Below are 15,616 nucleotides of genomic sequence, written 5' to 3' on the forward strand. Positions count from 1 at the left end.
CAGAAAAAAGCAGAGAGACTAGAAAAGGCTGTCCTAAATTTTGAGAACATGAACAAGGTAGAATCTTGGAAACTACAGTCTCTGAGCCCACTAAGCCCATGGCAATGTTCTCTACATGTAATTGAGAGGCAGTTCATGAGCACTCAGCAAAGGATCTAAGGACCATCAGGTGCTAGAATGGACTCACTAACAAAGCAGGTATGACAGCAAAATGCCACCAAAACAGCATATCTGGATTTAGTGTAGAAAAATGTGAGCTGAATGGCAACACAGATGGATGCAGTCACCACTGACTTCATAACCTCACCCAAAGGGTGTTGAGAATCTTGATCCGTGGGGACATCTCGCCTAAAATGCCAGAGAACTCCGCTTTTAGATCATTAGATCATGCCACTTAAAAAATTGTGGCAAAATATAAATCACATAAAATTTATCACTTTAACCATTTTTAATGTACAGTTGTGTGGCATTTAGTACATTCACATTGTTGTGCAACCGTCACCACCATCATCTCCAAAACTTTTTCATCTTCCCAAACTGAAACCGTATCCATTAAACACTAGTTCCCCATTCTGCCTCCTCCCAGTATACTAATACTTCAGTCAACACTGAGTTAATCTAAGAAATAAAATTATGTTTTACTAGAACCATCATTCTACTTTCTGTCTCTATGAGTTTGACTCATATAAGTGGAATTATACAGTGTTTGTCCTTTTGTGTCTGGCTTATTTCACTCAGTGTAATGTCTTCACGTTTCTTCCAAGTTGCAGCATGTGTCAGAATTTCCTTTCTTTCTAAGGATAAATAATATTATTCCATTGTATGTATATACCACATTTTGTTTATCTATTCATCCATAGATGGACATTTGGGTTGATTCCATCTTTTGGTATAGCATGCCATTTTTTTAATGAAGAATTTTCAATAGGACTTAGAAGGCATGCTTACTATATGACAGAAGGGATGAAGAATATTTATACGACTGAAGATTCAGTAAGATCTCAAACTAGTAGTGTTCAGATATGGATGAGACTCATAATTGTCCTGTGTCCAATCTCCCTTCTTCTATAGTAATATAATTTTTGGAAATTTTAGATTACATTTCCTAGATTCTCTTGTAATTAAATGTGGTCATATGATAATATTCTGGCCAATGAAATGTGAGTAAACATTGACAATTGCAATTTCCAAATGCTTTTAAATGCCTTCTTCTCCTTTCTCCTCCTCCTGCTAGCTGGAATGAAGATGTAATTGTGATTGCTGGAGTAGCCATTATGGGCTATGAGATGAAAGCTACATGGTGAGGGAGGAGGAGCAACGAGATAGAAGGGGCATAGGCTCCCAACCTATGAAGACGACATGTAAAGTCTGGATCACTTATTCTCAGACTATTACATGAGAAAGGAATTAACCTCTATCTTATCTAAGCCACTGCTGTTTGGGTCTCTCCACTACAACATCAAACCAATATACCAACTAATACTTCAGTCAACACTGAGTTAATCTAAGAAGTAAAATTATGTTTTTGTTTGTCTGTTACTGTGTCATTTAGATACAGCTAGTGGGACTTCCCCCAAAGTTGTAGAGTATGTTTTATGGTCTGACCTTAAATAGAGACCACACGATGTACCCAAAATTCCCTTGTAAGGGGACACCTCATAACAGCCAAAGTCATCCTTCAGAGAAGCAGTGTATACCTTCTGTACGGCATGGCCACCTCTGTGTATCCCATTCTGGGGCAGCAACAGCAGAGATGAAGTTATTTAAAGGTTAGATATTCTTTGGAACAAACTGGGTTGGCCAGCTAATGTTGAAGCAATTCAAGTTGAGAGGGTACCATTTTGGTCAATGAATTAGAGATCACCTCTTGCTGGTCAGTAAAAAGGTACTTGAAAATGAAGTATGGGCATTACAAAACTTTTCTTCTTTAAATGAGATAAAATAGTTCAGTAAAATATAATGTTCCCAAGGCAAAACTATGGAGACAATAAAACAGGGGTGGGGAGCGGCTGGCCTGCAGGCCATATAAGGCGCATGAAATCATTTGGTCTGGCCCTGCCGAGGCATTAGGGGTGAGTTAATTAAATGTCTGACCGAATATAGCAGGCTAATTTTTAAGTTGATAATTTTGTATGGCCCTCGAGTCCTATAATATAAAGAGGTAATATGCAAATGGTTGTTACACCCTGATGCGTGTGTAAGGACCAAACAGCAGGAGGGCAGGGCAGTGAGCTACCTGCAGCAGAGAGCTACAAGCTGCAATGGGCCGGGAGGCCCCCTGAGGCAAGCAGCAGTGAGCTACTCATGCACAGATTGGTGCGCAGGGATACTAGTTATGTTATAAATATCCACATGGCCCTTGGCCGATCAAAGGTTCCCCACCCCTGCAATAAACAGATCAATGACTGAAGGGTAAGGGGAGAGAGAGATGAGTAGATAAAGCACAGAGGAATTTTAGGGCAGTAAGAATACTCTGTGCTATTATAATGATGGGTATATGTCATTACATTGCTCATTTAGCTAAAGCCATAGAATATTAAGGTAAGTTAATATTGAAAATGTAGGTTCATCCTTGGTAAAAAAAAAAAAAAAGTACAATTCTGGTGAGTAATATTATAAAGGGGGAAGCTATACATGCATGAGTGGGGATAAGAGATCTATGAGAAATCTCTGTACTTTCCTCTCAAATTTGTTGTAAACCTAAATTTTCTCTAAAAAAATAAAATTTCCTTTAAAAAATAATGATGATGTTCTCACCTCCATCTACTGAGCAGGTCTTAGAAATAATGTAGCCAAATGAGAAGTAATCCCTCATCTTTGAAGAGAGGATTCTCTGAGGGCACTGAGCTCTGGACCCAAGGTGGAATTCAACTCTGGTCCCAACCCAATCAATCCCTTTGAAATTCCCTTGATGGAAACCCAGTAGAGTTTAGCCATGACCCAAGAAGGGGCATTCTCAGTCTGCCACGTGCATCTCAGGGAAAAATGTTGGCCGTAACAGTGCCTTACCTTGGGCCAGGGGTGGGAGAATAAGAGGAATGGTGCCTCTTTCTTTTTACACTGCACCCAATATATGGCCTTGTACTGAGAGCTGCTTCTATCAACTCCCACAAGTCCCCATCACCTTGCTTTTCTAGCTGATCAGGTATCTTCTAGAATAACCTCCTGTCCAGACCCCTAAAAAGCTCATATGCCTCAGGCCTGAGCTCCTTAGCCCCACTAGTTCAGAAATGCATTTTTTTGATGCTACACAAGGCTAGTCCTTGCTCAACCCCACCTCTCATCACTCTTCTCAGCCCCACCCCTCAGGCCAACCTCTATCTCTTTCAAGTAGGTTTTTATTATCAGTTTCTTTAAAGGGCCCTGCGCTTATTTTAGTTCTTCCTTTGCATTTTATAACAAACCTCCCTCCACAAACCAATACTGTCGCACCATGACCCGCAGGCTCGTGTGTGGCTGTCAGGGGAGTCCTTTGCACCTCTGCCCTGCAGCTGGGCAGCTCTCATTCCACATCCTTTCTCTAATGGGTTCAGAAAAAGAATTCACCACAGAAAACAACCTCAGGTCTTTGAAGTCAGGTGGTAAGGTTGAGCCCCAAATTTGAGTCACCCACTCATGGATCACCCACTCACCAGAAAGGGAATATGGCATATTTCTGTCCCCAGGGCCAGGAGAGCCTGAGGCACTTCACCAGACCTTGCCAGGGACCAGAGAGACAAGCTTAAGTTCTTGGGAGCGATGGTGGTGGTTCCAGGCTGGTGGGTGGGTGCCCCAGGGTGCCATGGCCCTTTGAGGAGGCAGGTGAGCATGGACAGGGCACCACTCTCCATCTTTGGGGGAACTCTACATCGGAATGAGAGGTTCTCTCTCACGGGGAGTCCTTTCTCCCTCCCTCAGAAAGCCCTCTTTCCTCTCCCAGCATAATTCCCCTTCAGAAAAAGAACAGCATCCTGGCTGACCTGACCCTCGCACCTGCTTGGGAGCAACAGAAGAGAGTGTCTTTCTGCTCTAAACGGCTCCACCTCAGACTAGCAGGGCCACACTACGGAGCACGTGTGCAAGCTGTGAAGGGCAATATGCAAATTAATAACAATGATGAGTAATACTTTCTTTTCTTCTAATTTAAAAACCTGAGTCCTACATCTCCCTTGACCTCCTCCAGGGTCCGCTTGGCCAGGTACCCCCTGGGGATGTTTGAAGAATCCCCCCAAAATCTTCCAAGCATTTCCTCCCCCCACTCCCCTGAAAGCACAGCTCCCGATTGCCCCACAGCTGCCGGGCAGGGCAGGCGGGACAGGAAGCCCCTCTGCCCCGTAAACACCGTGTTGCAAACAGATACTTCCCCAGGCTCCTGTGAAGCAGAGGTCACCGGGCTGGGCGTGGCTCGTCTGGGCCAGTTCCCCAGGTCTTCCCCTGTCAGACTCAGAGAGCTGCTCGTCTTAAATCGGACTAACGCAGAGGGCGCTAAGAGGACTCCAAAAAGTGGAGTCAGTCTGCAGTCTGCCAGGGGTCATGGGGTCTAAGCAGCTCAGAGGAGGACACCTAGCTTGCCCATACTGGAGGGCAAAGACACATGGTTTTGCCCCTTCAGATGCCCACAGAAGGCCAGTGAGGTGCCTGCAGGGTGCAGTCCTTGAGGAGGAGGATGACTGAACCCCCACAATGATCTCAGCTGGGGGACAGCCCAGCCGCCAGGTCAGCAGCTACCCTCGGCTGAGGCCCAGGTCTCCCAGGTGCTGCTGCTCAACCAGACAATCTTCCATTCAGCAAACACTGACTGAGCACCACCCAACGCCGGCCCCTCCAGGCACTGGGGAGCCAGTGCTGAACACAATGGTGGGGAGAAGGATGAGAGAGGCAGGAACACACATTAGGCCTTGGGGAAACTGAGTCAGGCAGTCTGGCTGGAGGAGAGGGTGAGAATTCCTGGAGAAGACTCAAAGAGCGGGACTCACCTTGGAAACTTGAACAGAAGAAGAAGGACTGGACTTTCCCTATGGGGTGGGGTAGGATCGAAGATTTCCAAACACGGCGAAGGAGCTTTCATAAGAAAAATCTCCTGGCGAAGCAAGGAAGAGACTGTGGCCCAGAAGCACCATGAACAGGCACATGGTGATGAAAGCTGAATGAGATGGCGGAGAGAACGATGGGGAAGTGAGAGAAGCAAGAGCTCCAGGGAAAGGAAGCGCCATCAAAACTGACGGAAGGAGACCAGACTTGGGGTGGTGAGCACACCAGGCGATAGACAGATCATGTGTTCTGGAGCTGTTCACCTGAAACTACATGTTACTCGTCGATGTGACCCCAATAAATTTAATTTTCTGAAAACCTGGCTGGATAACGAGAACAGGAAGATGGAGGGGAGCTCAGAGATGACGCCAAGCTCTCAAGAGCAGGAGTCTGATTTCACTAGACACAAAACAGGGAAGTCTGCAGAGGAAGCCGCTCTGTGGACGAAGACGTGGGCTTTGGACATGTGCTGAAGGTGAAATAGTGAAAATAAGCAGCATGGGCATGGAGAAGAGTGTTTGGGGAGGAAGACGGGCACATCGGGGAGGCAAGAACAGGAGTCTGCAGAGGAAGGAGGAGGTGAGAGTGCTAAGAGAAGAGGCTCCGGGTGGAAATGTTGGGCATCAGATGCTACGGAAACTTCAAAGAGAGATGTGGGTTGGGAGCAGGCCTTTGGAATTTGCCCTTACAAAGCCACCCATGACCGTAGAGGAATATGGGCAGGGGAAGGCGTGGCGCCATTGTGGACTGCAGAAGGGTCTGGAGTCCTGGGAATCCTGCCAAAAGATGGGCACCACGAGGGAAGGAGCAGGTCCCCTCTGCTCAGCCCATCAGAGCAGCTCCGGCTATGGAAGGGTAGACTGTGAAAACTCACCGGATGTCAGAACAATAGAGTCCATTGGCTCAGGGGGGACGCGGAGGTAAGCAGGGGACAGCTCAGACTAGAGACCTCATCTCCTATTCCTATCCTGCAGCCTGAACATCACACCACAGCCCTGTTTTCTCTTAAGCACAGTAGCAGGCCAAGGAAAGCTCTCTGAGCTTTTAGTTCTCTCAAAACCAAACCCCCAAGATGCCAGTATGGACGTGAATGCAAAATGCAAAGGCCTAGGAAACGTTGGCTCAGAATCCCCAAGAGCAAGAGGGCATTCGTTCCCAGCTCAACCTGCAGGGTGGGAGGTTGGCCTTGAGAACTTAGCTCGGTCAGCCACAGAGGAAGGTGATTCTGAAGTGGAGCTCGATTCGTTTATTTCACCCAGAGTCGGGACGAGAGATCCCAAGAGCAGCCCGGGCTCCAGCACAGGATGTGGGCAAGGGTCCCAGGTCAGGGATGGCCCCCGGGCCTTCCCCATGGGTAACCACCAAAGTGCTCCTGCTCTGGGGAATGGGCTGTGAAGCTGTGGGGTTTGGGAGGCAGCTTCCCAGCTTTGTGCTTTGTTTATTCAAGGCCAGGGAACTTCTTAAATTGAAATTGTGTTCTCAGAACCACCAGTTTTTAGCCCTAACTGGTTTGGCTCAGTGGATAGAGCATCGGCCTGCGGACTGAAGGTCCCAGGTTCGATTCCAGTCAAGAGCATGTACCTTGGTTTCATGCACATCCCTAGTAGGAGGTGTGCAGAAGGCAGCTGATCGATGTTTCTCTCTCATCGATGTTTCTACCTCTCTATCCCTCTCCCTTCCTCTCTGTAAAAAGTCAATAAAATGTATTTTTTTAAAAAGAACCACCAGTTTTTATATGACCAGTCGGACACAGGCAGCATGATTTGGAGAACTAGCCACTCTCAGAAACGGAGCGATCTTGGTCTTCATCCTCACAGCTATCATTTCCGCATCCGACATGTATGTTCCCTGAACACTTCCCCCGACAGGGAACTCACTACCACTAGGCCGCCTATTCCACTGTCGCTCTGCTCCGGATTTCTCCAAGATCTTCCCGCAGCACGCTGAAGCCTATTTCCTCACAATGTCCCTTCACTGGACCCTTTTCCTTTTGGAGGGAGACGGCCACCGAGCAGGTGTCTGTCTTTTCCGAAGGATGAGAACATGTGAAGAGAGAGATCACTTCGTGGGTGCTCTCCTTAGAGGAAAACATCTCGCTTCTTCAGTCATTTCGTATTATGGCACCAGCATCTCGGGAACCTGACTCTGGGTATAAAGTGGTATATCAGCATCCCCACAAAATGCAGCACCTGGAGTGGAACTGTCCTCCAACTGGCTCTAAGCAACTGTATGACCAAGAGTCAAAGAAGGCTCTCTGGGGCCGGTGTGGGAGCAGTGGGGTGACAGGTGTGCACCTGGAGAACTGAGGAAGAGAGAAGAGGAGAGAAGGGCCCAGGGAGTCGGTAACCAAGGATCTGGCCGTAAAGGACCTGAAGACCAGAGCCGTTCTCCCAGTTTTCAGGGGACGGATCACTGCTCTGCAGGACAAGCTGGCCCAGGGCACAGGAGAAAATCAAGTGCCTCCCAAACCCCTTGGCAAAGCAGCACGTCAAACCCTGACAAGGCGGGACGGGAAAGAATAGGCTGAGCTTACTTATGAGTGTGGATGTACAAACCCTACAGAGAACCACCTCACCGTATTAAAAGAATAAAACACCTTGGCCAAATGGAGTTTATTCCAGAAGCGCAAGGAGGGTTCCATAGAAGGATCTATAATAATCTATAGTAATAAAAGCATAATATGCTAATTAGACCGAACAGCCAAACGACCTTCCAGATGACCTTCCAGATGAAGCCAGGGCTGGGAGGGCCGAGCCCCTTGCACGAATTTTGTGCATTGGGCCTCTAGTGTTGATATAATGCGCCACATACATCTATCTCGAGGTGAAAGAATACAAGAATTGCCTAATAGATGCTTAAAGAAGAATTTGACAAACTTAACATCCATTCCTGCTTTTTAAAATCCTTAGAAACGAGGAGTTGAAGCAAACATGCTTCACACGTGGTGCCTGACTTCAGCACCTAAAGAGCTGTGACCACATCTGAGAAACAAAGCCCAAGCCCGTGCCAGACCCTGGAGCCCGGCGGGGCGGGGTGTGCCTGCGCAGGGGCTGCCTCCCTGCCTCCTAGACCGGCTCCAGGTGAACAGCCACAAACACACATTTTCTCTGACTCTCATTCCTGGCCTTAAACCTACTTCTCTGGTTGGGGGGAGGTGGGCGGTAGGGAAGCAGAGGGCTTCTTGTAAGGACACCCCCAGCAAAAGCGATGCTCTTGAATCAACTTGGAAATGGGTTGAATTCAAGACGTGATGAGAGATGCAGAAAGCGGAGGCGAGGCGGTGGCTCCGTGAGTGGTCAGGGAGCTCGGCCCGCTGCTCGCCGCCTGGAGGTCTGCCAGGGAGTCCGGCGCCTCCTCTGCCGTCTGCAGGCTTCCGCCGGCCAGCATCACCCCCAGCTGGCCTGTGACAACAGCTGGGGCTGTTCAAAGCGATCGCAGTAGAGAAAGTCCTGTTTTCTAGAGCAGGGGATATTGTACTGGGTTACTCGGTGGACTGCAATGTTTAAGAAGACCCTGACGTTTTATTCAAAACTTTGAGAGAGGGAGAGCAATTGTGCACACACACGTGCTTTTTGGGGGATGGGAAGAAGATGATCTATCACTTTGATCAGTTTTTCAAAGAGCCGCATTATCTAATAGAGTCTGAAACTCTCCTTTAAGAGCCGTAGGTATAGCCCGGCCGGTGCGGCTCAGTGGATAGAGTGTCAGCCTGCAGATTGAAGGGTCCCAGGTTCGATTCTGGTCAAGGGTTGCAGGCAACATGCCTGGGTTGCAGGCTCGATCCTCAGTGTGGGGTATGCAGGAGGCAGCCAATCAATGATTCTCATCATTGATGTTTCTCTCTCTCTCTCCCTTCCCCTTCCTCTCTGAAATAAATAAAAACATGTTTTTTAAAAAACAGAGCTGTAGGTGTAGATGTGATCTAACAAACCCAAAAATGCAAAGAGGAGGCAGGTCGCCTCAGCTTCAGCCGGGCGGCGTGGAAGTGGCTGTGTGAAGATTTGCCTGACAAGAGTCAAAGCCACCACGCCATTCAGGAACAGATGCTCAGACCCCAAACCCAGAGGTACGTCTGCAGAGACTTTGTGGTTCTGGGGCGACAACTTTGGGTTAAGAAGGCCGTGAGGGCTGAACAGGTGTCTTCATAGATGAGAGAGAAAATCAGAGTTTCTGAACCCTGCGAGAAGAGCAACTCTGGGGAGGGACGTAAGGCAGGCCCAGCAAAGGATGCGATGGTTGTCTGTGGAGGGGGCGCCCTCTACCCTGATAGCCAGCGTGAAAGCCACCTGCAGAGGACGCCTGCACGGAAACGTGCTCTCCGGTGATGAGCAGCGAAAGGAAAGGGGAGACACCCTGTCATAGCATGTGTGGCCTTGGCGTGGTTACCTGGCCTTTGGAGTATGGGGGAGGCAGGGAAGGAGGAGGTGCAGGGCATGAGCCTGGTCTATGCCAGGCACTGGGCGAGGTACTTGCCAGCAGTTAACTCATGTAATTGTCACAGGACAGGAAGTCTCCAGAGCCCCGCCGAGCTGTTAAAGGACTACCTCACAGGGTGCACCCAAATGCTAGGCGTTACTATTGCTAGCGTTACTGCTTCTTAAATTTCCTATCTCAAGTCTCAACGCTAACATGATTTTTTTCTTCTTTGTTTTGTTTTGTTGTTGTTCATCCTCACCCGAGGATATTTTTCCATTGACTTTTAGAACGTGGAAGGGAAAGGAAGAGACAGAGAGAAACACTGATGTGAGAGAGACACATCGATTGGTTGCCTCCTGCACGCACCCGTACCGGGGTCGGGGAACCTGCAACCAAGGTACCTGCCTTTGATCGGAATCGAACCCGGGACCCTTCAGTCTGTGAGCCAACTCTAGCCACTGAGCTAAACAGGCTAGGGCTCAAAAATGATTTCTTTAGGGAAGCCTTTCCTTAATTCCCCAACTATGTTGGGCTCCTTTAACGTAATCTCACAGAACTCCATAATTCTCGTGATTGTAATGAAATGATATAGGTGCCTAGTGCCTTGTCCACTGGACTGTAATTTCCATGAGCAGGAGCACTGTATGTCTTGCTCAGGAGTCCAGCACATGCCTGGCACACAGGAAGTGCTCCGTGTTGAAATGCTGAACCAATGTGTGCAATGTTGAGGTGAAGGTGCGTCACAGAAAGCAGCTGGTGCCACGCTGCCATGCAGATGGGGAAACTGACCCCCAGAGAGACACATGGATTCGCCCAAGGTCACATGCTAGGAGTCAAGGACTCAGGCAGAAATGCGAGACCCTCACCCCATGGGAAGCAGGAGCCTGGAAGCCACCTTCAGCCCTCATCCCCAGGCCCTGCCCCCCACAGAGAAACCACACAAGCTTATTTGCCTAGATCAACAACAACAGCAAGAAGACTCCGGAGGACACGAAAATGAAAAGCACACCACTCCCTCCTGACCCCGCCCTCCTGCCCCCCACACCATCCTGTCCAGGCAGCCTCCATTGTTAATGTGCATGGACTTCTTGCCTGTGAGACCCTAGAGGGTTCATGGTGACAGCTTCACAGCCACACTGAGCATCCGTGAGCAAGCCACCGAGCCACGGATCAGACCCTGTCAGCCAGGGTGGTCAGTGTTCTGGTAGGAGACATCATAGGCATGGCAAGGGCAGAAAGAGTGGGTGCTCAGTGCTGTGGAGTGCGGTGGAGGTTGGGGAACACGTCAAAGATGATGTTTGGGCTGGGTATCCAAGGATGGATTCATGGTCCCCCGGGCAGGTAGAGGAAGTGAAGAGCGATGGGGGAGAAGGAATAGCACGTGCAAAGGCACTGAGGTTTGCCTGAGCTTCAGAGGGTGAGACAGGCTGGGTGGTGGAAGGCCTTCCTAGTCATGCTAGGGGGTATCGGCCTTCTCCAGAGGGCAGTGGCAGCTCTGCAGGGTTTGCAGTTGAAAAGCAACTTGCTCTCATTTGTTGTCTTACATCACCATGGCAACAGGAGAGGGGCTGGACTGGGAGTGGGGGGAGGCCGGAGGCTGGAGGCAGGAGTCTCCCACTGAGGCCAAACTCTAAAGCCCAAAGCCTAATACCCCCTTGGGTAACTCACTAGGCTCAAGAAGGACCCAATGTCTGCTTTGTGCCACCAAAGTCACCCCCTTCTTCCTACCCATTGTCCTCGCCCTCCTATTGGGTGCACCTTGCTATAGCTATATCTCGCTTATCCAGAAGTCACTTAATCGGTAACCCCAATTATCCAGAACCTAGCTGCTAGCTGGAAGCAGACAGAAAAGTCATGTGGACAGCCACAGTTATGCCCAAAAGTAATGCCCTACAGAGCCTGCACTTCACACCCAAGAGCACATGCAGGCTGCCACTCAAGCTTAATCATCTCTGGTTGAGAGTAGACGCCAGTGTCTGGCTGGCTGTGGCTAAGTGGTTGAGTGTCAACTCAGGAACCAAGAGGTCACGGTTCGATTCCCAGTTAGGGCACACGCTCGGGTTGCACCCAATTGATGTTTCTATGTCTCGCTCCCTTCTATTCTCTCTTTAAAAAAATCATTAAAACCCTATTTTTAAAAAGAGTAGACGCCAGCCAGGGTCAGCCCAGCTCTACCACTTTCTAGTCACATGGCCAGGTTCCTCATGCATAAAATGGGGGCAACAGTTGTGGCTACCTCAGAGTGTGGCTGAGAAGATTAAAGAACATGATATACTGGGGAGAAAGAAAAAGGCAGAAAATGTGTCCTGAGTGGATTCACCCAAGGTCACATGCTAAGAGTCAAGGTACAAAAGAGAAAGGCAGGTAGAACCGTGTGATATTTTCAAGATATTAAATCTGACACAATGTGCTACATTTATAAATGCAAGCAACACATTTTACAAAGATTCCTTTAAAACTAGACACATTGAAAAGTTTTGGGTGTTTAGAAGGCAGTTACTGGAAAAATTAATGTATACAAATTTACTTATGTGAATGTCAATTCTGTGTGTACCTGTGTACATCTAAAGTGTCCATCAAATTTTGGAAAACATACATCGTGTTTAACAGAATCTAAGATGCCATTGACTGTATGTAAGGTGTGCCACTAAGAAAGGAACATTGCTATCTATTCTAATGGTAAGATGCTATAGATGGCAAGATGCATCTTAATTTCAGAGTTGATAAAATGTGAAAGTATGCACGTCTTCAAGTCAATGGAAATCCGAATATGCAATACGTTTGCTGCGAAAGTGTCTCTTCTCCTTGGGCAGAGAAGTAAGATATGTTCTTTCCTTGACCTGCCCATGTATGCCAGAGGCTCAAAGCCAAACACAACGCCTCTCCTTTGACCTTCTGGTGATCACTCTATCTTGTCCCTCCAGAAGCTTCCTCTTTCAAGAAGCTGATCCAGGCTTTCAGCCCACCCATAGCTCAGACAAACAAGTCTTCAGGTGTCCAGGGATCCCACAGAGCCCCCAGCTCAGGGTGAGCCTCTTTGAGCCAAGGCCGTGTGCACAGCTTGAATGCTCACTGAACCCAAGCTGGAGCTCCAGCCCCAGGCTGTCCAGGCTGAAAAGCTGTGGCTCTCCTTCTCCCACTTCTCAGCCAGCAGGCCCATGGCCAGGGATTCACCTGGGACCGCGGAGCAGCCTCCAGAGCCAGCCTCCTCAGCCTTCACCGGGGAGCCCCCCATCATCACCACTGCAGCACTCCCAAACCCACTGTAGCCCAGTGCCACCGCTATTCTTGAAAGAAACTAAAGGGGTGCATGGGAGGGAGGGCGAGGTGGCGGCTTACACCACAGCTTGCTGAGAGAAGACATTACTCACCCCCCACCCAAGCTAGAGATAAGGGGGAAGGATTTCTTAAAACCATAATGAGGCCAGCACACAGACCCGGCGCCCTCCTGCCCCACAGTCCTGGCTGGTTCTGCTTTAAAAAAAAAAAAAAAATCGAAGGAGGGTTTCCTGAAGCAGGAAGAGAGAGCTTGATCATCCTGCCCAGTGACCACGCTGAGGGAGAGGCGAGCCCTTGCCGCCCACTCGTGCTCTGCAGATACCCAGGGAGAAGCTCCCTGTGCAGCCGCTCTCATCACACTTTTCCCATTTCGTATTCCCACAGCCCCGGAAGTCGCTATTGGAGCCCATTTTACGGACAGGGAAACAGGCTGGGAGAAGGGCGGGAAGATGCTCAAGATCACAGCGCGGGGCTTGGCTGGAACTCGGGTGTCCTTTCCACGCAAGAGCGAGTCCCCAGGCAGTGGCTCCAGCGTCATCACTTAAGGTGTTTGTTCAGGTTGTAGAATCATACGGATTCCAGACCCCACCCCTGAGAGCCGTGCTGTAGGGCCAGGCCTGGACCAGGTGGTCCAAGGCCAGGAGGAAGGAGCGCTGGATGGAAAGATACTGGGCCCAGGGGGAGAGAAGGGGGAGAAGGGCAATTCTGAGGGGGCCGGGGAGGCAGCCCTGGCCTACTTTGAGTCCTCATTTTGCCTAACCCACCCCTCCTCTCTGCACCGAGGCTTGTTAACTCAGTAGATACCACATCCTGCTACTTTCATCTCATCTTCCTTTTCCCTCCGAACAATCTCCTTCCTCCTACTGACCTGAACTTCTTGCTTATTTACCCCAGGACTGGGATGGGCCAGCCCGACGCGCAGGCGCAAACACACACACACACACACACACACACACACACACGCGCGCGCGCGCGCGCGCGCCACGCAGGGTGTAAACACACATCTTCTGACAGTGCCAAGCGTGCAATTCTCGAGAAGAGCAGCCACTGCCTGGGGCCCACGCTCGCTAGGAGCGGGCTGAGGCAAGCTCTTCCACGACCCCCAGGTCCTGATGGCAAAGGACCCCTGAGGCCAGTGCTCACTGGGAGAGCTCCCCCAAGGCGGAGAGGTGCAGACGCCGTGACCCATGACACAGGCGCACGCGGCCTGAGTCGGTGGCAGGAAGCTTTGGCCGCACTCGGACCGCACGCAGGCAGGCGGTCCGGCAGCGGCCACCTAGACGGCGATAGACGATACCGGAATGCCCCTCAGTCTCCGGGATTATGGGGACCGCGGGTGTGCGGACCCCGTACCCCGAAAGTGGCTCCTGTCCCCAGAGCCCTAACCGAGCAGGATCTGCCCAGCCACCGCCGCAGCCGCTGCTGAGCCCACCGCTTCCCCATGGTGCCCGCCCGCTCGGCGCCGCCCCGAGCCCCAAGCTGGCCCTCGACGGCCCCCCCCCACCGGCCGCCGGGCCACACACCTGCAGTCCCCGCCGGGCGCCACGCCCCTCTCCAGTGACGACGCCCTGCGACCCGGGGTACGGTCGGGACCCCCGCACCTGGGCTGGAGTCGCGCGGCAGGTCCCAGCATCTGCCCGGGCTCGGCTCCTCGGGCAGCTGTGGGCGGGGCGGGGCCGCGCCGTGGGCGGAGCTTGCGCGGGGGCGGGGGCGGGGGCGGGGCCTGGGCGAGGCCGGCCGCCCAGCGGGCCTGTCGCGCCACCTAGTGGCGGGGCAGGGATGGCGAGGCGCTAGGCTGGTTCACGAGTCCGCGGAGTCCCGCTGCAGCCGCAGCGCCGAGCCGCTCTGCCGTCGGAGGGAACCGGCCCTGACGGTGGGCGGCCGCGGTGGGAGGGATGCCAGCCCCGATCCCCGGCGACCCCCGCAGGAGCCAGGTGCGGTTCCGCCGAGGGAGCGGAAGCGGTTCGGGACCCCGCGGGGGAGGTGGGCGGAGCAGGAGAGAGGCTGGGGTGGGGGCTTCGGGGAAGGAGGAGAAAGGGGAAGCTCCGAAGGGCTGCTTCCTTCTCTCGCGGAGACCCAGCGCCCCACTTCCTTTTACCACTTCTATTTTCTTTCGTTGCTCTTAGCATTTAAAATGTCTGCGCCGCCTCCGTGCAGAAGGACGCCTGGACCCTCTCCCTTCCGCGGAGACCTAGAAGCCCCAGCCAGCCCGCACTCCCCGCCTCCGCTCCGACTGTCCCTCCTTCCTCCCCGGCGGCTGCCACTTCCCCGGTTTCTCGCCCCTGAAGGGAGAGGGGGCGTCTCCAGAGCCCGGGCCCTCCCTCGTCTGGCCTCCCCTTCTCTCCCCGCAGACCACGGAGCAGATGCGGTTCTACCAAGAGTTGGGTCACAGAGTCCTGGAAGGCAGGGCACGCCCCTGTGCCTCGGTTTCCTCACTTACAAAATGGGGGTAAGAAGGTTTGCTGCTGTGCAGGCAGCCCCAGCAATGCAAGACCGCACAAAGTCAACCGAGGGCAAGGCTGGCGTTCTCACTTCCACTCTTGGACGCCGCCGTGTCACCGTGTCTGTCGGAAGTGCTCAGTCTGCCACAGGGTTGTACGTTACTGTGGGTCAGAAGCCACAGCCCTACCTGAGGCTGGAGAGATGTGAGCACCAGTGACTTGTCTCTCCCTGACTCCCTAAAGAACAACAACAACAAAGCAACTTCCCCAAAGGCCTAGAAACAGAAAGTCCCTGGGTGAGCACGGAGGACTGTTCCCGCCCACAGTAAGAGGTGGAAAGGGGCTCAAAACCATCTAGCACTTCTCCTCATTCACCACGAACCCCCTCCTGCCCCCCAGCCCTCCCTCCCCTGCCAACACACACACACACCACCATTTTACAAATAAGGAACCAAAGCCACGATCGACTG

At 51.5% G+C, this 15,616-nt stretch overlaps 1 protein-coding gene across 2 annotated transcripts in view; it reads right to left on the minus strand.

Moving 5' to 3' along the window:
* Positions 1 to 14,359, minus strand: part of PIK3R5 (phosphoinositide-3-kinase regulatory subunit 5) — a 65,956-nt gene extending 51,597 nt beyond the window's left edge. For both annotated transcript variants that reach the window (XM_079796779.1, XM_079796778.1), the window contains exon 1: positions 14,229 to 14,359. The gene's annotated coding sequence lies outside the window, so the exon portion shown is untranslated. The remainder of the gene's footprint in view (positions 1 to 14,228) is intronic.
* Positions 14,360 to 15,616: the final 1,257 nt, after the last annotated feature.

The sequence above is a fragment of the Cnephaeus nilssonii genome (assembly GCF_951640355.1).
Source record: "Cnephaeus nilssonii genome assembly, chromosome: 19".
Taxonomy (NCBI): Eukaryota; Metazoa; Chordata; class Mammalia; order Chiroptera; family Vespertilionidae; genus Cnephaeus; species Cnephaeus nilssonii.